The sequence below is a fragment of the Chiloscyllium plagiosum genome, unplaced genomic scaffold (assembly GCF_037043375.1).
Source record: "Chiloscyllium plagiosum isolate Xiang-an unplaced genomic scaffold, Cpla_swu_hap1 HiC_scaffold_35, whole genome shotgun sequence".
Lineage (NCBI taxonomy): Eukaryota > Metazoa > Chordata > Chondrichthyes > Orectolobiformes > Hemiscylliidae > Chiloscyllium > Chiloscyllium plagiosum.
Window position 1 is genome coordinate 58,985,397 of NW_028270173.1, and position 19,628 is coordinate 59,005,024.

The 19,628-nt window shown below is 47.5% G+C and overlaps 6 non-coding genes across 6 annotated transcripts; all 6 read left to right on the top strand.

Annotated features, from left to right (window-relative positions):
- The first annotated feature begins 1,222 nt into the window (after window positions 1-1,222).
- On the top strand, window positions 1,223-1,387 carry LOC148140998 (U1 spliceosomal RNA). The gene has a single exon (XR_015753188.1). It is a non-coding gene; the product is annotated as a U1 spliceosomal RNA (small nuclear RNA).
- Window positions 1,388-3,357: 1,970 nt separating this feature from the next.
- LOC148140999 (U1 spliceosomal RNA) lies at window positions 3,358-3,523 on the top strand. The gene has a single exon (XR_015753175.1). It is a non-coding gene; the product is annotated as a U1 spliceosomal RNA (small nuclear RNA).
- A 5,376-nt stretch (window positions 3,524-8,899) lies between these two features.
- Window positions 8,900-9,064, top strand: LOC148141000 (U1 spliceosomal RNA). The gene has a single exon (XR_015753189.1). It is a non-coding gene; the product is annotated as a U1 spliceosomal RNA (small nuclear RNA).
- A 1,970-nt stretch (window positions 9,065-11,034) lies between these two features.
- Window positions 11,035-11,200, top strand: LOC148141001 (U1 spliceosomal RNA). Its single transcript, XR_015753163.1, has one exon. It is a non-coding gene; the product is annotated as a U1 spliceosomal RNA (small nuclear RNA).
- Window positions 11,201-16,550: 5,350 nt separating this feature from the next.
- Window positions 16,551-16,715, top strand: LOC148141002 (U1 spliceosomal RNA). Its single transcript, XR_015753191.1, has one exon. It is a non-coding gene; the product is annotated as a U1 spliceosomal RNA (small nuclear RNA).
- Window positions 16,716-18,686: 1,971 nt separating this feature from the next.
- LOC148141003 (U1 spliceosomal RNA) lies at window positions 18,687-18,852 on the top strand. Its single transcript, XR_015753164.1, has one exon. It is a non-coding gene; the product is annotated as a U1 spliceosomal RNA (small nuclear RNA).
- The last annotated feature ends 776 nt before the right edge of the window (window positions 18,853-19,628 follow it).

A 19,628-nucleotide genomic window follows, 5' to 3' on the forward strand; every position in this document is an offset into this window, starting at 1 on the left:
AAGAACACAGCGAGTCAGGCAACATCAGGAGGCGGAGAAGTCAATGTTTCGGGACTAACCCTTCATCAGGGCTAATGCCCGAAACGTCGATTCTCCTGTTCCCTAGATGCTGCCTGACCTGCTGCGCTTTTCCAGCAACACATATCCATCTCTGATCTCCAGCATCTGCAGACCTCACTTTCTCCTAGTATAAATACCTCCCTATTTCTCCCTCTTTTTTTTTTAGCTTTGACAAAGGGTCAGTTAGACTCTAAACGTCAGCTCTTTTCTCTCCTTACAGATGCTGCCAGACCTGCTGAGATTTTCCAGCATTTTCTCTTTTGGTTTCAGATTCCAGCATCCGCAGTAATTTGCTTTTATCCATGGTTCTGGGTGGATTCCTCTTCCAAGGGTCTGTGTGGACTTGTTGGGCTGAAGGGTCTGTTTCCACACTGTAGGGAATCTAATCTTGTACTTCAACCATAATAACCACGTGTCATGGTAAAACACGTTTCATTATTAGCATAAGGAAGCAAGTAAATCAAAGACATATGAAAATAATATTTACATTTGAATCACCGGCGACTGTTTTTCGAAACAACAGAGGGTGTTGAAAACGTGGAATGTGCATCCAGAAAAGGTGGTGCTGTCAGTTTAATGTCACATCCAAACAGCGTTGAGAAATATTTCCTTGTTCCTGGCACCTTTAATCTTAACCGTGAGGTCTCCTGAAGTGATTGATTTGCACGGTGGAACACAGAGGGGGGAAGATTGCAAAGCTGCAGTTTCACAAAAGAAGATTTGTTCAATTTGTAGGGATGAGGAAAAAGTGATTTCAAAATATCTTTCAAGTTTCACCAGCAAAGCTTAAAAATTGCTTTTATTCGCGTTCATCTCACTGTAAATAGTGTTTGATAACAGAGTGCTTCCAGTGTATGAGAGATTTCTGGGGCTTTGTTTTGGTGAAAGAGGAGGCAGTGTGAAGGGGGCAGGGCAAGGAAGGGCGGAGCATTTCCGTTTAAGGGCGAAATGCAAATTAGCGCAACTTCTCACGTCGCCCAGTGAGTGTTGTATTCAGTGAAACATGAGTCTTTCCGGATGTTCTGTGATCCAGGTGAGAAATTGCGCTGTTGGATAGACAGGGAACCTCAGGCAGGTGAGTTTTCGATTTTCGAAAACGCAGTTAGTATGAGTGTAAAAGGTATGGGCTGTTATTGGGTTTGAGCGAGTGGGCGTATTAAGCATACTTACCTGGCAGGGGAAGATACCATGATCACCAAGGTGGTTCTCCCAGGACGAGGCTATCCCATTGCACTTCGGGTGTGCTGACGCCTGCGATGTCCCCAAATGCGGGATACTCGACTGCAAAATTTGTGGTAGTGGGGGACTGCGTTCGCGCTCTCCCCTGAAATACAAGCCAAAAACAGATCTTTCCATAGATAACGGTAACTTGTGCTTCGTACGGCTTTCTATATTCAATTCGGTTTCACCCTAATTGACAGATATGCCGCACGTCTAACTTCATCTTGCAATAAACCGCTCTCTTCAAAGCTTTTCATAAAAGGAACACACCCTTCAAATAACCAAATATCCCCCCCGCATTTGCTCCATTTCCCTCTATTTACTGCCTGCCTATTCCATCCAGTATTGTTCAAAATGCCTGGCAGGGGAGATACCACGATATCTAAGGAGGTCCAGCCAATCTGAGCGATGACCTCATCAGCTGTCCGCAGCCCTGGGCAGGGAGTTCGAAACACAGTCCGGGTGACTGTGAAGAAGGTAGAGGGTCGTACGCTGGTGGATCGCATCCTGTTTATTAAGAAGGTATTGCTGGGATGCTGTGGGTTCGCTGCAGCGGACGTGTACTGCCTGCAGGATTTCCCTGGGGCAGGCTACTTTGATGTGACCTTCAGAAATGTGAAGCAGTGCGAACAGCTCCTGAAGGTCTTCAAGGAGAAGAAAGGGGAGCCGCTGTTCTCCATCTTGTCGGCAACCCCATTGTGTGTGCTTCCTGCACAGAGGAGTCGGGTTGTTACAATCCATATGTACAACCTCTATGGTCCAGCGGCTGATGTCCTGAACTTCCTGGGAAGGTACGTCCAAGTTGAGGGAGAAGCCACCGATGTGATCGACCCCTTTGGGATCTGGACCAGTAAGCGGCAGGTCAGGGTAACTCTGAGGGTCGATGACAATGGGAACATTCTCCACCCACCCTCGAGCTTCGCAATTGGAGGGAGCAGAGGCTACCTGACATATGCAGGGCAGCCGAAAGTGTGCCGAACCTGCGGGAAGTCGGGACATGTGCTGACGGATTGCAAAGTGACCATCTGCAGGAACTGCAAACAGGAGGGTCACCTGACTAAGGACTGTCAGGAAGAAAAGAGCTGCAACCTGTGCGGAGAGGCGGGCCACATGTACAAGACCTGCCCAAGACGGGGGTCCCCACTTACGCACAGATGGCTGGAGATGGCAATGCGAGCCGTGGACCCCCAAAGACCAGTAACGTCCACCTAGACAGCAGGGAAACAGAGTCTGGTGGCACCCAGAAAGAAGAGCAGGCTGGAGTAGAGGAGGCGGCAGCCAGCGGAGAGATACAGCAGCTGATCCTAGCTCTAGCTGGGCAGATGGAAGCAATGGAGGAGGAGGTAATCGAGCAGGCAGAGGAGTGGATACCTGTTAAAAACAGGAAGAGAAAATCCAGCCAGGCCCCCAAAGCCTCCCAGCAAAGGGGAAAAAGACAGCTGCACGAGGGAGGGACGGACAGCTCTTCGGATGGGGAAGACGGGTGCAAAGAACGTCATCACCACCAGAAGAAGAGACAGAGCGCCGTAGATAAAGAGGAGGGCATTTCCTCCCAACCAGGAAACAACAGACCCCCTGAAGTCCACCCTCCACCCAGTGAGAACCAGGGGGTACCCACTGTCCCACAACTACAGGTAACTGAGAGCTGTGATCCTCTGACAGTCCCATTGTCAGACACAGAACTGGATGGTGCGGACCCTTGCCTTGGCTCAATGACTCCAGAGCGGGTAAATGACCCCAGTGAGGAGCTGGATAGCTACCTCAGCCCAGCGAAGGTCCAGCAGTTCGTGCTCACCATGGGGATGCAGACAGCTACCCCAGAGACAGGACAGTCAAATGGACAATGGTAACCCCATAAACTGGGGGTTAAAGAAGTTTCCTTTGCTATCGTATAACAGGGCACCCACTCAGTAGGTGGGTTCCGCTGAAGCCACAGCTAAATAATAAGAGACTGGATGGTTAATAAAGGGAACTGTAAATAGGATAACTGTAAATTCGAGTAATTCAATCTGTTCTTTACGACATGCAATGTATATATTTATGAACGACATGACAAATTGTACAAGTACCAAAGATTTATTTCTATGAATAAAGTATATTTTGAAATATAAAAAAAAGGTTCTCCCAGGACGAGGCTATCCCATTGCACTTCGGGTGTGCTGACGCCTGCGATGTCCCCAAATGCGGGATACTCGACTGCAAAATTTGTGGTAGTGGGGGACTGCGTTCGCACTCTCCCCTGGAATACAAGCAAAAAACAGATCTTTCAATAGATACCGGTAACTTGTGCTTCGTACGGCTTTCTGTATTCAATTCACTTTCACCCAAATTGACAGATATGCCCACGTCTTACTTCATCTTGCAATAAACCGCTCTCTTCAAAGCTTTTCATAAAAGGAACAAGCCCTTCAAATAACCAAATATCCCTCCCCCCCTCCCCCCCCCCCCCCCCCCCCCCGCATTTGCTCCATTTCCCTCGATTTACTGCCTGCCTATTCCATCCAGTATTGCTCAAAATGCCTCTTTCAACAATTTATTCGATAGATTATATTCAGCTCTGTCCACTGATTCTTCACCACCTGCTCCAGGTTAAAGGAGAGGTAACTGGGAGCAGCGGTCCTGTGACAGCCCCGCTGGTGTTGTTATAAAATGACTGGGGGTGTTACATAAACATTGGGCTGGGGGCGTTGTTATAAAATGATTGGGGCTGTTGTTATAAAATGACCAGGGGAGTTATATGAACACTGGGCTGGGGTTGTTGTTATAAAATGACTGGTGTGTGGTTTATAAACGCTGGGCTGAGGGGGTTGTTACAAAATGACTGGGGTGTGTTTTATAAACACTGGGCTGGGGTGATGTTATAAAATGACTAGAGTATATTATATAAACACTGGGCTGAGGGGGTTGTTTTAAATAACTGGAGTATATTATATAAACACTGGGCTGAGGGGGTTGTTATAAAATGACTGGGATGTGGTTTATAAACACTGGGCTGGGGAGGTGTTATAAAATGATTGAGGTATGTTATATAAACACTGGGCTGAGGGGGTTATTATAAAATGACTGGGGTGTGTTATATAAATACTGGGCTGGGGTGTTGTTATAAAATGACTGGGAGTGTTACGTAAACACTGGGCTGGGAGGGTTGTTATAAAATGACTGGGTAATGTTATATAAACAGTGGGCTGTGTGGGTTGTTATAAAATGACGGGAATGTTACATAAACACTGGGCTGGAGAGGTTGTTAGAAAATGACTGGGGGTGTTACATAAACACTGGGCTGGGAGGGTTGTTATAAAATGACTGGGGGGTGCTATACAAACACTGGGATTGGGGCTGTTGTTATAAAATGACTGGGATGTAGTTTATAAACACTGGGCTGGGGAGGTGTTATAAAATGATTGTGGTATGTTATATAAACACTGGGCTGAGTGGGTTGTTATAAAATAACTGGTGGGTGTTGTTATAAAATGACTGGGGTGTTACATAAACATTGGGCTGGGGGCGTTGTTATAAAATGACTGGGGCGTTATAAAATCACTGGGCTGGGGGTCCTCCTTCAGGCCCTCAGACCACTGTACACTGGCAGGCTATGCTGTCTGTTCCCCTTTCACAGTCCTAGAGTCAGCTGCACTGCCAGATGGCACATCAGCACAGGCTGCGGAGCTGTTTGTGGTCACTGGGGCTTGCATCATTGCAAAAGGTCACACAGCAAACATTGATACTGACTCTAGATAGGCCTTCAGAGTCGTCCATGATTTTAGCCTATTTTGGAAACAGAGAGGCTTCATCACGTCAGCAGGGGGGCCACTACAACACACTGCGCTGATCTCTAACCTCCTGGAAGCGGTCCTCTTACCCTCTGCCCTAGCCATTATGAAATGAGCTGCTCATACCTCTGGCACTGACCGTGTCACCCTCGAGAATGCCTCAGCTGACCCAGCAGCCTGGGAGGCTGCACTGACCCCCACCACTCACCCCCTGCCGTCCCCAGAATAGGGAAGTCCCCAGTACTGCCTGACCCTATGGAGACAGTGTGAGATGCCCAACAGGCTTCTCCATCGCAGGAAAAGGAGAGTTGGGCCCCGCATTGGGACCACACAGTCTCCTTCCCTACAGCTGCTCAGACACCCTGATGGCCGCATCATTTGCCCAAGAGCCCACCTACACTCACTGACCCTTGCAGCCCATGGCATTGACCACATGGGCAAGAGGGGCATGATGCACACTTTAACGCAGTCCTGGTATGCACCGAGATAATGAGTTCCTTGGTTTTGCCGACATTGAGAGCTAGGTTGTTCTCAATGCACCATTTTTCAAGGTCTTCCACCTCCCTGTCTGTAGTCTGTTTCGTTGCCATCTGAGATTCAATGACTGTGGTGATGTGATCAGCAAACTTGTAAATGGCATTAGTCTGGTATTTGGCGATGGGTATACAGTGAGTACAGTAGGGGACTGAGTAAGCACCCCTGGAGGGCTCCAGTGTTGAGTGTTAGTGAGGATGAAATATTGTCCCCAGTCTTCACTGATTGTGGCCTGTGGGTCAGGAAAGTGAGGATCCAGTTGCAGAGAGTGGGGCTCAGTCTGAGATCACTAAGTTTAGTAATCAGTCTCGAGGGAAAAACAGTGTTGAAGGCTGAACTATAGTCAATGAGTAGGATTCTTAGGTAGCTGTTCTTGGTGTCAAGATGTTCCAGGGAGGAGTGAAGGGCAAGTGATGTGGCATCTGACGTGGATCTGTTGGTCCGATAGGCAAATTAGAGTGGGTCAAACAGTAGTGGGGAAGCTGGAGTTGATGAATGCAATGACCAGCTTTTCAAAGCACTTCATGACCACCAAAGTTAGGACCACAGGGCAGTAGTCATTGAGACATGCTGCATGAAACTTCTTAGGCACAGGGATGATGTTAGCCCTCTTGAAACAGGCAGGGACAGTATCCTGCTGCAGGGTGAGGTTGAAGATGTCCAAGAAGACCTCTGCCAGTTGGTCTGTGCATGCCCTGAGTGCACGGCCTGGTACTCCATCTGGTCCCAACGCTCTCCTTGGATTCGCACGAAGGAAAACTGATCTGACCTCTGATGCAGTGACTGTTGGGATAGGTTCATTAGGACTTGTCGGAACAGGTGTTACCTCTCCACCGAAATTCTCCTCAAAGCGAGCACAGAAGGTGTTGAGACGATCTGGGAGGGATATGTTATCGTCTGCTATCTTGGCCCTTTTTAAAGAGATTATAGGCTCTTTTGGGATTCTGAAAACAACATTTGCCAATTGAATGACCTGCTGGGAAAACTGGATAACTGAAGTTGGATCAGGCCAGACCAACAGGTCTACACACCTGTTACCCTGATTGATGATATGGAATAGGTTTTAATAGGACAGTGGGAACTGCGGTATGAAGGCAGGAAGCTTGCAGCATTCACTTGGATCAAGTCAGGCATATATACACGCCATTCAACTTGATTGATTGAATAGGTGTTGGCAGGACAATGCTGCAAGGTTTCGGGTGGAACAGTAGATCTGAGTTTCAGTCGAACTGCAATTGAGACAGTTCGGCTCCTAGGGTCCGCTCAGTCAATAGGGAAATTACAATATCCAACACTGTCTTTTGTAACAGTTTTCCCGAGGTAGAATGTCAATTAACATCAATTTATGCTAATTACATTCTTACATCAAACCGTTGCTGCCCAACAGCACTCAGAGCTGACCCAGATAACTAGTTAAAAGCCCAGTCCTGAAGAAGGGCTAATGCCCGAAACGTCGATTCTCCTGTTCCCTAGATGCTGCCTGACCTGCTGCGCTTTTCCAGCAACACATATCCATCAGGTATTTATACTAGGCTAGGAGAGAGAAGGTGAGTCATGGCTCCAGAAGCAAAGGTAGCAATAAAGAGGTGATAATGACAGTGCATAGAGAGATTATTGGGAGATTAGGAGCTGTGAATGACCAAGGCTGAAGCCAGTGCTATATGATAAAATATATGGGGGATGGGTGAAGCAGAAGCAAAACGGAAAACAGGGAGAAGAGTAGCAAAGGGGGAAGAGGAGAGGAAAAAGGTGACGAGAGAGTGGGGAGTGAGAGAAAGAGAGACAATCATATATACATATATTTTATCACAAATGCAGGGTACAGAAGCTTAACAAGGAGACCAAAAGACATTAGAGTTTTACTCTTATCAACAAACAAACAAAAGGCATGTCTTATTTGTGCAAGATTGCATTTTCATAGGCTGATAAAGAGGTTTATACTACCCCATTATACTGGGTCAAACTGAAGATCAGGCCGTTCTTCCTGCTCCCAAGGTTTCTGATTCTTGGTGCTAATGTTCTCTCTGGAGTGTGTGAGGGAACCCGTCTGATCTGAGTTGCTTTATTTAACTAGTTGACAGGCAGGAGGCTGGAAGAACACAGCGAGTCAGGCAACATCAGGAGGCGGAGAAGTCAATGTTTCGGGACTAACCCTTCATCAGGGCTAATGCCCGAAACGTCGATTCTCCTGTTCCCTAGATGCTGCCTGACCTGCTGCGCTTTTCCAGCAACACATATCCATCTCTGATCTCCAGCATCTGCAGACCTCACTTTCTCCTAGTATAAATACCTCCCTATTTCTCCCTCTTTTTTTTTAGCTTTGACAAAGGGTCAGTTAGACTCTAAACGTCAGCTCTTTTCTCTCCTTACAGATGCTGCCAGACCTGCTGAGATTTTCCAGCATTTTCTCTTTTGGTTTCAGATTCCAGCATCCGCAGTAATTTGCTTTTATCCATGGTTCTGGGTGGATTCCTCTTCCAAGGGTCTGTGTGGACTTGTTGGGCTGAAGGGTCTGTTTCCACACTGTAGGGAATCTAATCTTGTACTTCAACCATAATAACCACGTGTCATGGTAAAACACGTTTCATTATTAGCATAAGGAAGCAAGTAAATCAAAGACATATGAAAATAATATTTACATTTGAATCACCGGCGACTGTTTTTCGAAACAACAGAGGGTGTTGAAAACGTGGAATGTGCATCCAGAAAAGGTGGTGCTGTCAGTTTAATGTCACATCCAAACAGCGTTGAGAAATATTTCCTTGTTCCTGGCACCTTTAATCTTAACCGTGAGGTCTCCTGAAGTGATTGATTTGCACGGTGGAACACAGAGGGGGGAAGATTGCAAAGCTGCAGTTTCACAAAAGAAGATTTGTTCAATTTGTAGGGATGAGGAAAAAGTGATTTCAAAATATCTTTCAAGTTTCACCAGCAAAGCTTAAAAATTGCTTTTATTCGCGTTCATCTCACTGTAAATAGTGTTTGATAACAGAGTGCTTCCAGTGTATGAGAGATTTCTGGGGCTTTGTTTTGGTGAAAGAGGAGGCAGTGTGAAGGGGGCAGGGCAAGGAAGGGCGGAGCATTTCCGTTTAAGGGCGAAATGCAAATTAGCGCAACTTCTCACGTCGCCCAGTGAGTGTTGTATTCAGTGAAACATGAGTCTTTCCGGATGTTCTGTGATCCAGGTGAGAAATTGCGCTGTTGGATAGACAGGGAACCTCAGGCAGGTGAGTTTTCGATTTTCGAAAACGCAGTTAGTATGAGTGTAAAAGGTATGGGCTGTTATTGGGTTTGAGCGAGTGGGCGTATTAAGCATACTTACCTGGCAGGGGAAGATACCATGATCACCAAGGTGGTTCTCCCAGGACGAGGCTATCCCATTGCACTTCGGGTGTGCTGACGCCTGCGATGTCCCCAAATGCGGGATACTCGACTGCAAAATTTGTGGTAGTGGGGGACTGCGTTCGCGCTCTCCCCTGAAATACAAGCCAAAAACAGATCTTTCCATAGATAACGGTAACTTGTGCTTCGTACGGCTTTCTATATTCAATTCGGTTTCACCCTAATTGACAGATATGCCGCACGTCTAACTTCATCTTGCAATAAACCGCTCTCTTCAAAGCTTTTCATAAAAGGAACAAACCCTTCAAATAACCAAATATCCCCCCCGCATTTGCTCCATTTCCCTCTATTTACTGCCTGCCTATTCCATCCAGTATTGTTCAAAATGCCTGGCAGGGGAGATACCACGATATCTAAGGAGGTCCAGCCAATCTGAGCGATGACCTCATCAGCTGTCCGCAGCCCTGGGCAGGGAGTTCGAAACACAGTCCGGGTGACTGTGAAGAAGGTAGAGGGTCGTACGCTGGTGGATCGCATCCTGTTTATTAAGAAGGTATTGCTGGGATGCTGTGGGTTCGCTGCAGCGGACGTGTACTGCCTGCAGGATTTCCCTGGGGCAGGCTACTTTGATGTGACCTTCAGAAATGTGAAGCAGTGCGAACAGCTCCTGAAGGTCTTCAAGGAGAAGAAAGGGGAGCCGCTGTTCTCCATCTTGTCGGCAACCCCATTGTGTGTGCTTCCTGCACAGAGGAGTCGGGTTGTTACAATCCATATGTACAACCTCTATGGTCCAGCGGCTGATGTCCTGAACTTCCTGGGAAGGTACGTCCAAGTTGAGGGAGAAGCCACCGATGTGATCGACCCCTTTGGGATCTGGACCAGTAAGCGGCAGGTCAGGGTAACTCTGAGGGTCGATGACAATGGGAACATTCTCCACCCACCCTCGAGCTTCGCAATTGGAGGGAGCAGAGGCTACCTGACATATGCAGGGCAGCCGAAAGTGTGCCGAACCTGCGGGAAGTCGGGACATGTGCTGACGGATTGCAAAGTGACCATCTGCAGGAACTGCAAACAGGAGGGTCACCTGACTAAGGACTGTCAGGAAGAAAAGAGCTGCAACCTGTGCGGAGAGGCGGGCCACATGTACAAGACCTGCCCAAGACGGGGGTCCCCACTTACGCACAGATGGCTGGAGATGGCAATGCGAGCCGTGGACCCCCAAAGACCAGTAACGTCCACCTAGACAGCAGGGAAACAGAGTCTGGTGGCACCCAGAAAGAAGAGCAGGCTGGAGTAGAGGAGGCGGCAGCCAGCGGAGAGATACAGCAGCTGATCCTAGCTCTAGCTGGGCAGATGGAAGCAATGGAGGAGGAGGTAATCGAGCAGGCAGAGGAGTGGATACCTGTTAAAAACAGGAAGAGAAAATCCAGCCAGGCCCCCAAAGCCTCCCAGCAAAGGGGAAAAAGACAGCTGCACGAGGGAGGGACGGACAGCTCTTCGGATGGGGAAGACGGGTGCAAAGAACGTCATCACCACCAGAAGAAGAGACAGAGCGCCGTAGATAAAGAGGAGGGCATTTCCTCCCAACCAGGAAACAACAGACCCCCTGAAGTCCACCCTCCACCCAGTGAGAACCAGGGGGTACCCACTGTCCCACAACTACAGGTAACTGAGAGCTGTGATCCTCTGACAGTCCCATTGTCAGACACAGAACTGGATGGTGCGGACCCTTGCCTTGGCTCAATGACTCCAGAGCGGGTAAATGACCCCAGTGAGGAGCTGGATAGCTACCTCAGCCCAGCGAAGGTCCAGCAGTTCGTGCTCACCATGGGGATGCAGACAGCTACCCCAGAGACAGGACAGTCAAATGGACAATGGTAACCCCATAAACTGGGGGTTAAAGAAGTTTCCTTTGCTATCGTATAACAGGGCACCCACTCAGTAGGTGGGTTCCGCTGAAGCCACAGCTAAATAATAAGAGACTGGATGGTTAATAAAGGGAACTGTAAATAGGATAACTGTAAATTCGAGTAATTCAATCTGTTCTTTACGACATGCAATGTATATATTTATGAACGACATGACAAATTGTACAAGTACCAAAGATTTATTTCTATGAATAAAGTATATTTTGAAATATAAAAAAAAGGTTCTCCCAGGACGAGGCTATCCCATTGCACTTCGGGTGTGCTGACGCCTGCGATGTCCCCAAATGCGGGATACTCGACTGCAAAATTTGTGGTAGTGGGGGACTGCGTTCGCGCTCTCCCCTGAAATACAAGCAAAAAACTGATCTTTCAATAGATACCGGTAACTTGTGCTTCGTACGGCTTTCTGTATTCAATTCACTTTCACCCAAATTGACAGATATGCCCACGTCTTACTTCATCTTGCAATAAACCGCTCTCTTCAAAGCTTTTCATAAAAGGAACAAGCCCTTCAAATAACCAAATATCCCTCCCCCCCCCCTCCCCCCGCATTTGCTCCATTTCCCTCGATTTACTGCCTGCCTATTCCATCCAGTATTGCTCAAAATGCCTCTTTCAACAATTTATTCGATAGATTATATTCAGCTCTGTCCACTGATTCTTCACCACCTGCTCCAGGTTAAAGGAGAGGTAACTGGGAGCAGCGGTCCTGTGACAGCCCCGCTGGTGTTGTTATAAAATGACTGGGGGTGTTACATAAACATTGGGCTGGGGGCGTTGTTATAAAATGATTGGGGCTGTTGTTATAAAATGACCAGGGGAGTTATATGAACACTGGGCTGGGGTTGTTGTTATAAAATGACTGGTGTGTGGTTTATAAACGCTGGGCTGAGGGGGTTGTTACAAAATGACTGGGGTGTGTTTTATAAACACTGGGCTGGGGTGATGTTATAAAATGACTAGAGTATATTATATAAACACTGGGCTGAGGGGGTTGTTTTAAATAACTGGAGTATATTATATAAACACTGGGCTGAGGGGGTTGTTATAAAATGACTGGGATGTGGTTTATAAACACTGGGCTGGGGAGGTGTTATAAAATGATTGAGGTATGTTATATAAACACTGGGCTGAGGGGGTTATTATAAAATGACTGGGGTGTGTTATATAAATACTGGGCTGGGGTGTTGTTATAAAATGACTGGGAGTGTTACGTAAACACTGGGCTGGGAGGGTTGTTATAAAATGACTGGGTAATGTTATATAAACAGTGGGCTGTGTGGGTTGTTATAAAATGACGGGGATGTTACATAAACACTGGGCTGGAGAGGTTGTTAGAAAATGACTGGGGGTGTTACATAAACACTGGGCTGGGAGGGTTGTTATAAAATGACTGGGGGGTGCTATACAAACACTGGGATTGGGGCTGTTGTTATAAAATGACTGGGATGTAGTTTATAAACACTGGGCTGGGGAGGTGTTATAAAATGATTGTGGTATGTTATATAAACACTGGGCTGAGTGGGTTGTTATAAAATAACTGGTGGGTGTTGTTATAAAATGACTGGGGTGTTACATAAACATTGGGCTGGGGGCGTTGTTATAAAATGACTGGGGCGTTATAAAATCACTGGGCTGGGGGTCCTCCTTCAGGCCCTCAGACCACTGTACACTGGCAGGCTATGCCGTCTGTTCCCCTTTCACAGTCCTAGAGTCAGCTGCACTGCCAGATGGCACATCAGCACAGGCTGCGGAGCTGTTTGTGGTCACTGGGGCTTGCATCATTGCAAAAGGTCACACAGCAAACATTGATACTGACTCTAGATAGGCCTTCAGAGTCGTCCATGATTTTAGCCTATTTTGGAAACAGAGAGGCTTCATCACGTCAGCAGGGGGGCCACTACAACACACTGCGCTGATCTCTAACCTCCTGGAAGCGGTCCTCTTACCCTCCGCCCTAGCCATTATGAAATGAGCTGCTCATACCTCTGGCACTGACCGTGTCACCCTCGAGAATGCCTCAGCTGACCCAGCAGCCTGGGAGGCTGCACTGACCCCCACCACTCACCCCCTGCCGTCCCCAGAATAGGGAAGGCCCCAGTACTGCCTGACCCTATGGAGACAGTGTGAGATGCCCAACAGGCTTCTCCATCGCAGGAAAAGGAGAGTTGGGCCCCGCATTGGGACCACACAGTCTCCTTCCCTACAGCTGCTCAGACACCCTGATGGCCGCATCATTTGCCCAAGAGCCCACCTACACTCACTGACCCTTGCAGCCCATGGCATTGACCACATGGGCAAGAGGGGCATGATGCACACTTTAACGCAGTCCTGGTATGCACCGAGATAATGAGTTCCTTGGTTTTGCCGACATTGAGAGCTAGGTTGTTCTCAATGCACCATTTTTCAAGGTCTTCCACCTCCCTGTCTGTAGTCTGTTTCGTTGCCATCTGAGATTCAATGACTGTGGTGATGTGATCAGCAAACTTGTAAATGGCATTAGTCTGGTATTTGGCGATGGGTATACAGTGAGTACAGTAGGGGACTGAGTAAGCACCCCTGGAGGGCTCCAGTGTTGAGTGTTAGTGAGGATGAAATATTGTCCCCAGTCTTCACTGATTGTGGCCTGTGGGTCAGGAAAGTGAGGATCCAGTTGCAGAGAGTGGGGCTCAGTCTGAGATCACTAAGTTTAGTAATCAGTCTCGAGGGAAAAACAGTGTTGAAGGCTGAACTATAGTCAATGAGTAGGATTCTTAGGTAGCTGTTCTTGGTGTCAAGATGTTCCAGGGAGGAGTGAAGGGCAAGTGATGTGGCATCTGACGTGGATCTGTTGGTCCGATAGGCAAATTAGAGTGGGTCAAACAGTAGTGGGGAAGCTGGAGTTGATGAATGCAATGACCAGCTTTTCAAAGCACTTCATGACCACCAAAGTTAGGACCACAGGGCAGTAGTCATTGAGACATGCTGCATGAAACTTCTTAGGCACAGGGATGATGTTAGCCCTCTTGAAACAGGCAGGGACAGTATCCTGCTGCAGGGTGAGGTTGAAGATGTCCAAGAAGACCTCTGCCAGTTGGTCTGTGCATGCCCTGAGTGCACGGCCTGGTACTCCATCTGGTCCCAACGCTCTCCTTGGATTCGCACGAAGGAAAACTGATCTGACCTCTGATGCAGTGACTGTTGGGATAGGTTCATTAGGACTTGTCGGAACAGGTGTTACCTCTCCACCGAAATTCTCCTCAAAGCGAGCATAGAAGGTGTTGAGACGATCTGGGAGGGATATGTTATCGTCTGCTATCTTGGCCCTTTTTAAAGAGATTATAGGCTCTTTTGGGATTCTGAAAACAACATTTGCCAATTGAATGACCTGCTGGGAAAACTGGATAACTGAAGTTGGATCAGGCCAGACCAACAGGTCTACACACCTGTTACCCTGATTGATGATATGGAATAGGTTTTAATAGGACAGTGGGAACTGCGGTATGAAGGCAGGAAGCTTGCAGCATTCACTTGGATCAAGTCAGGCAGATATACACGCCATTCAACTTGATTGATTGAATAGGTGTTGGCAGGACAATGCTGCAAGGTTTCGGGTGGAACAGTAGATCTGAGTTTCAGTCGAACTGCAATTGAGACAGTTCGGCTCCTAGGGTCCGCTCAGTCAATAGGGAAATTACAATATCCAACACTGTCTTTTGTAACAGTTTTCCCGAGGTAGAATGTCAATTAACATCAATTTATGCTAATTACATTCTTACATCAAACCGTTGCTGCCCAACAGCACTCAGAGCTGACCCAGATAACTAGTTAAAAGCCCAGTCCTGAAGAAGGGCTAATGCCCGAAACGTCGATTCTCCTGTTCCCTAGATGCTGCCTGACCTGCTGCGCTTTTCCAGCAACACATATCCATCAGGTATTTATACTAGGCTAGGAGAGAGAAGGTGAGTCATGGCTCCAGAAGCAAAGGTAGCAATAAAGAGGTGATAATGACAGTGCATAGAGAGATTATTGGGAGATTAGGAGCTGTGAATGACCAAGGCTGAAGCCAGTGCTATATGATAAAATATATGGGGGATGGGTGAAGCAGAAGCAAAATGGAAAACAGGGAGAAGAGTAGCAAAGGGGGAAGAGGAGAGGAAAAAGGTGACGAGAGAGTGGGGAGTGAGAGAAAGAGAGACAATCATATATACATATATTTTATCACAAATGCAGGGTACAGAAGCTTAACAAGGAGACCAAAAGACATTAGAGTTTTACTCTTATCAACAAACAAACAAAAGGCATGTCTTATTTGTGCAAGATTGCATTTTCATAGGCTGATACTGACCCATTATACTGAGTCAAACTGAAGATCAGGCCGTTCTTCCTGCTCCCAAGGTTTCTGATTCTTGGTGCTAATGTTCTCTCTGGAGTGTGTGAGGGAACCCGTCTGATCTGAGTTGCTTTATTTAACTAGTTGACAGGCAGGAGGCTGGAAGAACACAGCGAGTCAGGCAACATCAGGAGGCGGAGAAGTCAATGTTTCGGGACTAACCCTTCATCAGGGCTAATGCCCGAAACGTCGATTCTCCTGTTCCCTAGATGCTGCCTGACCTGCTGCGCTTTTCCAGCAACACATATCCATCTCTGACCTCCAGCATCTGCAGACCTCACTTTCTCCTAGTATAAATACCTCCCTATTTCTCCCTTTTTTTTTTAGCTTTGACAAAGGGTCAGTTAGACTCTAAACGTCAGCTCTTTTCTCTCCTTACAGATGCTGCCAGACCTGCTGAGATTTTCCAGCATTTTCTCTTTTGGTTTCAGATTCCAGCATCCGCAGTAATTTGCTTTTATCCATGGTTCTGGGTGGATTCCTCTTCCAAGGGTCTGTGTGGACTTGTTGGGCTGAAGGGTCTGTTTCCACACTGTAGGGAATCTAATCTTGTACTTCAACCATAATAACCACGTGTCATGGTAAAACACGTTTCATTATTAGCATAAGGAAGCAAGTAAATCAAAGACATATGAAAATAATATTTACATTTGAATCACCGGCGACTGTTTTTCGAAACAACAGAGGGTGTTGAAAACGTGGAATGTGCATCCAGAAAAGGTGGTGCTGTCAGTTTAATGTCACATCCAAACAGCGTTGAGAAATATTTCCTTGTTCCTGGCACCTTTAATCTTAACCGTGAGGTCTCCTGAAGTGATTGATTTGCACGGTGGAACACAGAGGGGGGAAGATTGCAAAGCTGCAGTTTCACAAAAGAAGATTTGTTCAATTTGTAGGGATTAGGAAAAAGTGATTTCAAAATATCTTTCAAGTTTCACCAGCAAAGCTTAAAAATTGCTTTTATTCGCGTTCATCTCACTGTAAATAGTGTTTGATAACAGAGTGCTTCCAGTGTATGAGAGATTTCTGGGGCTTTGTTTTGGTGAAAGAGGAGGCAGTGTGAAGGGGGCAGGGCAAGGAAGGGCGGAGCATTTCCGTTTAAGGGCGAAATGCAAATTAGCGCAACTTCTCACGTCGCCCAGTGAGTGTTGTATTCAGTGAAACATGAGTCTTTCCGGATGTTCTGTGATCCAGGTGAGAAATTGCGCTGTTGGATAGACAGGGAACCTCAGGCAGGTGAGTTTTCGATTTTCGAAAACGCAGTTAGTATGAGTGTAAAAGGTATGGGCTGTTATTGGGTTTGAGCGAGTGGGAGTATTAAGCATACTTACCTGGCAGGGGAAGATACCATGATCACCAAGGTGGTTCTCCCAGGACGAGGCTATCCCACTGCACTTCGGGTGTGCTGACGCCTGCGATGTCCCCAAATGCGGGATACTCGACTGCAAAATTTGTGGTAGTGGGGGACTGCGTTCGCGCTCTCCCCTGAAATACAAGCCAAAAACAGATCTTTCCATAGATAACGGTAACTTGTGCTTCGTACGGCTTTCTATATTCAATTCGGTTTCACCCTAATTGACAGATATGCCGCACGTCTAACTTCATCTTGCAATAAACCGCTCTCTTCAAAGCTTTTCATAAAAGGAACAAACCCTTCAAATAACCAAATATCCCCCCCCGCATTTGCTCCATTTCCCTCTATTTACTGCCTGCCTATTCCATCCAGTATTGTTCAAAATGCCTGGCAGGGGAGATACCACGATATCTAAGGAGGTCCAGCCAATCTGAGCTATGACCTCATCAGCTGTCCGCAGCCCTGGGCAGGGAGTTCGAAACACAGTCCGGGTGACTGTGAAGAAGGTAGAGGGTCGTACGCTGGTGGATCGCATCCTGTTTATTAAGAAGGTATTGCTGGGATGCTGTGGGTTCGCTGCAGCGGACGTGTACTGCCTGCAGGATTTCCCTGGGGCAGGCTACTTTGATGTGACCTTCAGAAATGTGAAGCAGTGCGAACAGCTCCTGAAGGTCTTCAAGGAGAAGAAAGGGGAGCCGCTGTTCTCCATCTTGTCGGCAATCCCATTGTGTGTGCTTCCTGCACAGAGGAGTCGGGTTGTTACAATCCATATGTACAACCCCTATGGTCCAGCGGCTGATGTCCTGAACTTCCTGGGAAGGTACGTCCAAGTTGAGGGAGAAGCCACCGATGTGATCGACCCCTTTGGGATCTGGACCAGTAAGCGGCAGGTCAGGGTAACTCTGAGGGTCGATGACAATGGGAACATTCTCCACCCACCCTCGAGCTTCGCAATTGGAGGGAGCAGAGGCTACCTGACATATGCAGGGCAGCCGAAAGTGTGCCGAACCTGCGGGAAGTCGGGACATGTGCTGACGGATTGCAAAGTGACCATCTGCAGGAACTGCAAACAGGAGGGTCACCTGACTAAGGACTGTCAGGAAGAAAAGAGCTGCAACCTGTGCGGAGAGGCGGGCCACATGTACAAGACCTGCCCAAGACGGGGGTCCCCACTTACGCACAGATGGCTGGAGATGGCAATGCGAGCTGTGGACCCCCAAAGACCAGTAACGTCCACCTAGACAGCAGGGAAACAGAGTCTGGTGGCACCCAGAAAGAAGAGCAGGCTGGAGTAGAGGAGGCGGCAGCCAGCGGAGAGATACAGCAGCTGATCCTAGCTCTAGCTGGGCAGATGGAAGCAATGGAGGAGGAGGTAATCGAGCAGGCAGAGGAGTGGATACCTGTTAAAAACAGGAAGAGAAAATCCAGCCAGGCCCCCAAAGCCTCCCAGCAAAGGGGAAAAAGACAGCTGCACGAGGGAGGGACGGACAGCTCTTCGGATGGGGAAGACGGGTGCAAAGAACGTCATCACCACCAGAAGAAGAGACAGAGCGCCGTAGATAAAGAGGAGGGCATTTCCTCCCAACCAGGAAACAACAGACCCCCTGAAGTCCACCCTCCACCCAGTGAGAACCAGGGGGTACCCACTGTCCCACAACTACAGGTAACTGAGAGCTGTGATCCTCTGACAGTCCCATTGTCAGACACAGAACTGGATGGTGCGGACCCTTGCCTTGGCTCAATGACTCCAGAGCGGGTAAATGACCCCAGTGAGGAGCTGGATAGCTACCTCAGCCCAGCGAAGGTCCAGCAGTTCGTGCTCACCATGGGGATGCAGACAGCTACCCCAGAGACAGGACAGTCAAATGGACAATGGTAACCCCATAAACTGGGGGTTAAAGAAGTTTCCTTTGCTATCGTATAACAGGGCACCCACTCAGTAGGTGGGTTCCGCTGAAGCCACAGCTAAATAATAAGAGACTGGATGGTTAATAAAGGGAACTGTAAATAGGATAACTGTAAATTCGAGTAATTCAATCTGTTCTTTACGACATGCAATGTATATATTTATGAACGACATGACAAATTGTACAAGTACCAAAGATTTATTTCTATGAATAAAGTATATTTTGAAATATAAAAAAAAGGTTCTCCCAGGACGAGGCTATCCCATTGCACTTCGGGTGTGCTGACGCCTGCGATGTCCCCAAATGCGGGATACTCGACTGCAAAATTTGTGGTAGTGGGGGACTGCGTTCGCGCTCTCCCCTGGAATACAAGCAAAAAACAGATCTTTCAATAGATACCGGTAACTTGTGCTTCGTACGGCTTTCTGTATTCAATTCACTTTCACCCAAATTGACAGATATGCCCACGTCTTACTTCATCTTGCAATAAACCGCTCTCTTCAAAGCTTTTCATAAAAGGAACAAGCCCTTCAAATAACCAAATATCCCTCCCCCCCTCCCCCCCCCCCCCCCCCCGCATTTGCTCCATTTCCCTCGATTTACTGCCTGCCTATTCCATCCAGTATTGCTCAAAATGCCTCTTTCAACAATTTATTCGATAGATTATATTCAGCTCTGTCCACTGATTCTTCACCACCTGCTCCAGGTTAAAGGAGAGGTAACTGGGAGCAGCGGTCCTGTGACAGCCCCGCTGGTGTTGTTATAAAATGACTGGGGGTGTTACATAAACATTGGGCTGGGGGCGTTGTTATAAAATGATTGGGGCTGTTGTTATAAAATGACCAGGGGAGTTATATGAACACTGGGCTGGGGTTGTTGTTATAAAATGACTGGTGTGTGGTTTATAAACGCTGGGCTGAGGGGGTTGTTACAAAATGACTGGGGTGTGTTTTATAAACACTGGGCTGGGGTGATGTTATAAAATGACTAGAGTATATTATATAAACACTGGGCTGAGGGGGTTGTTTTAAATAACTGGAGTATATTATATAAACACTGGGCTGAGGGGGTTGTTATAAAATGACTGGGATGTGGTTTATAAACACTGGGCTGGGGAGGTGTTATAAAATGATTGAGGTA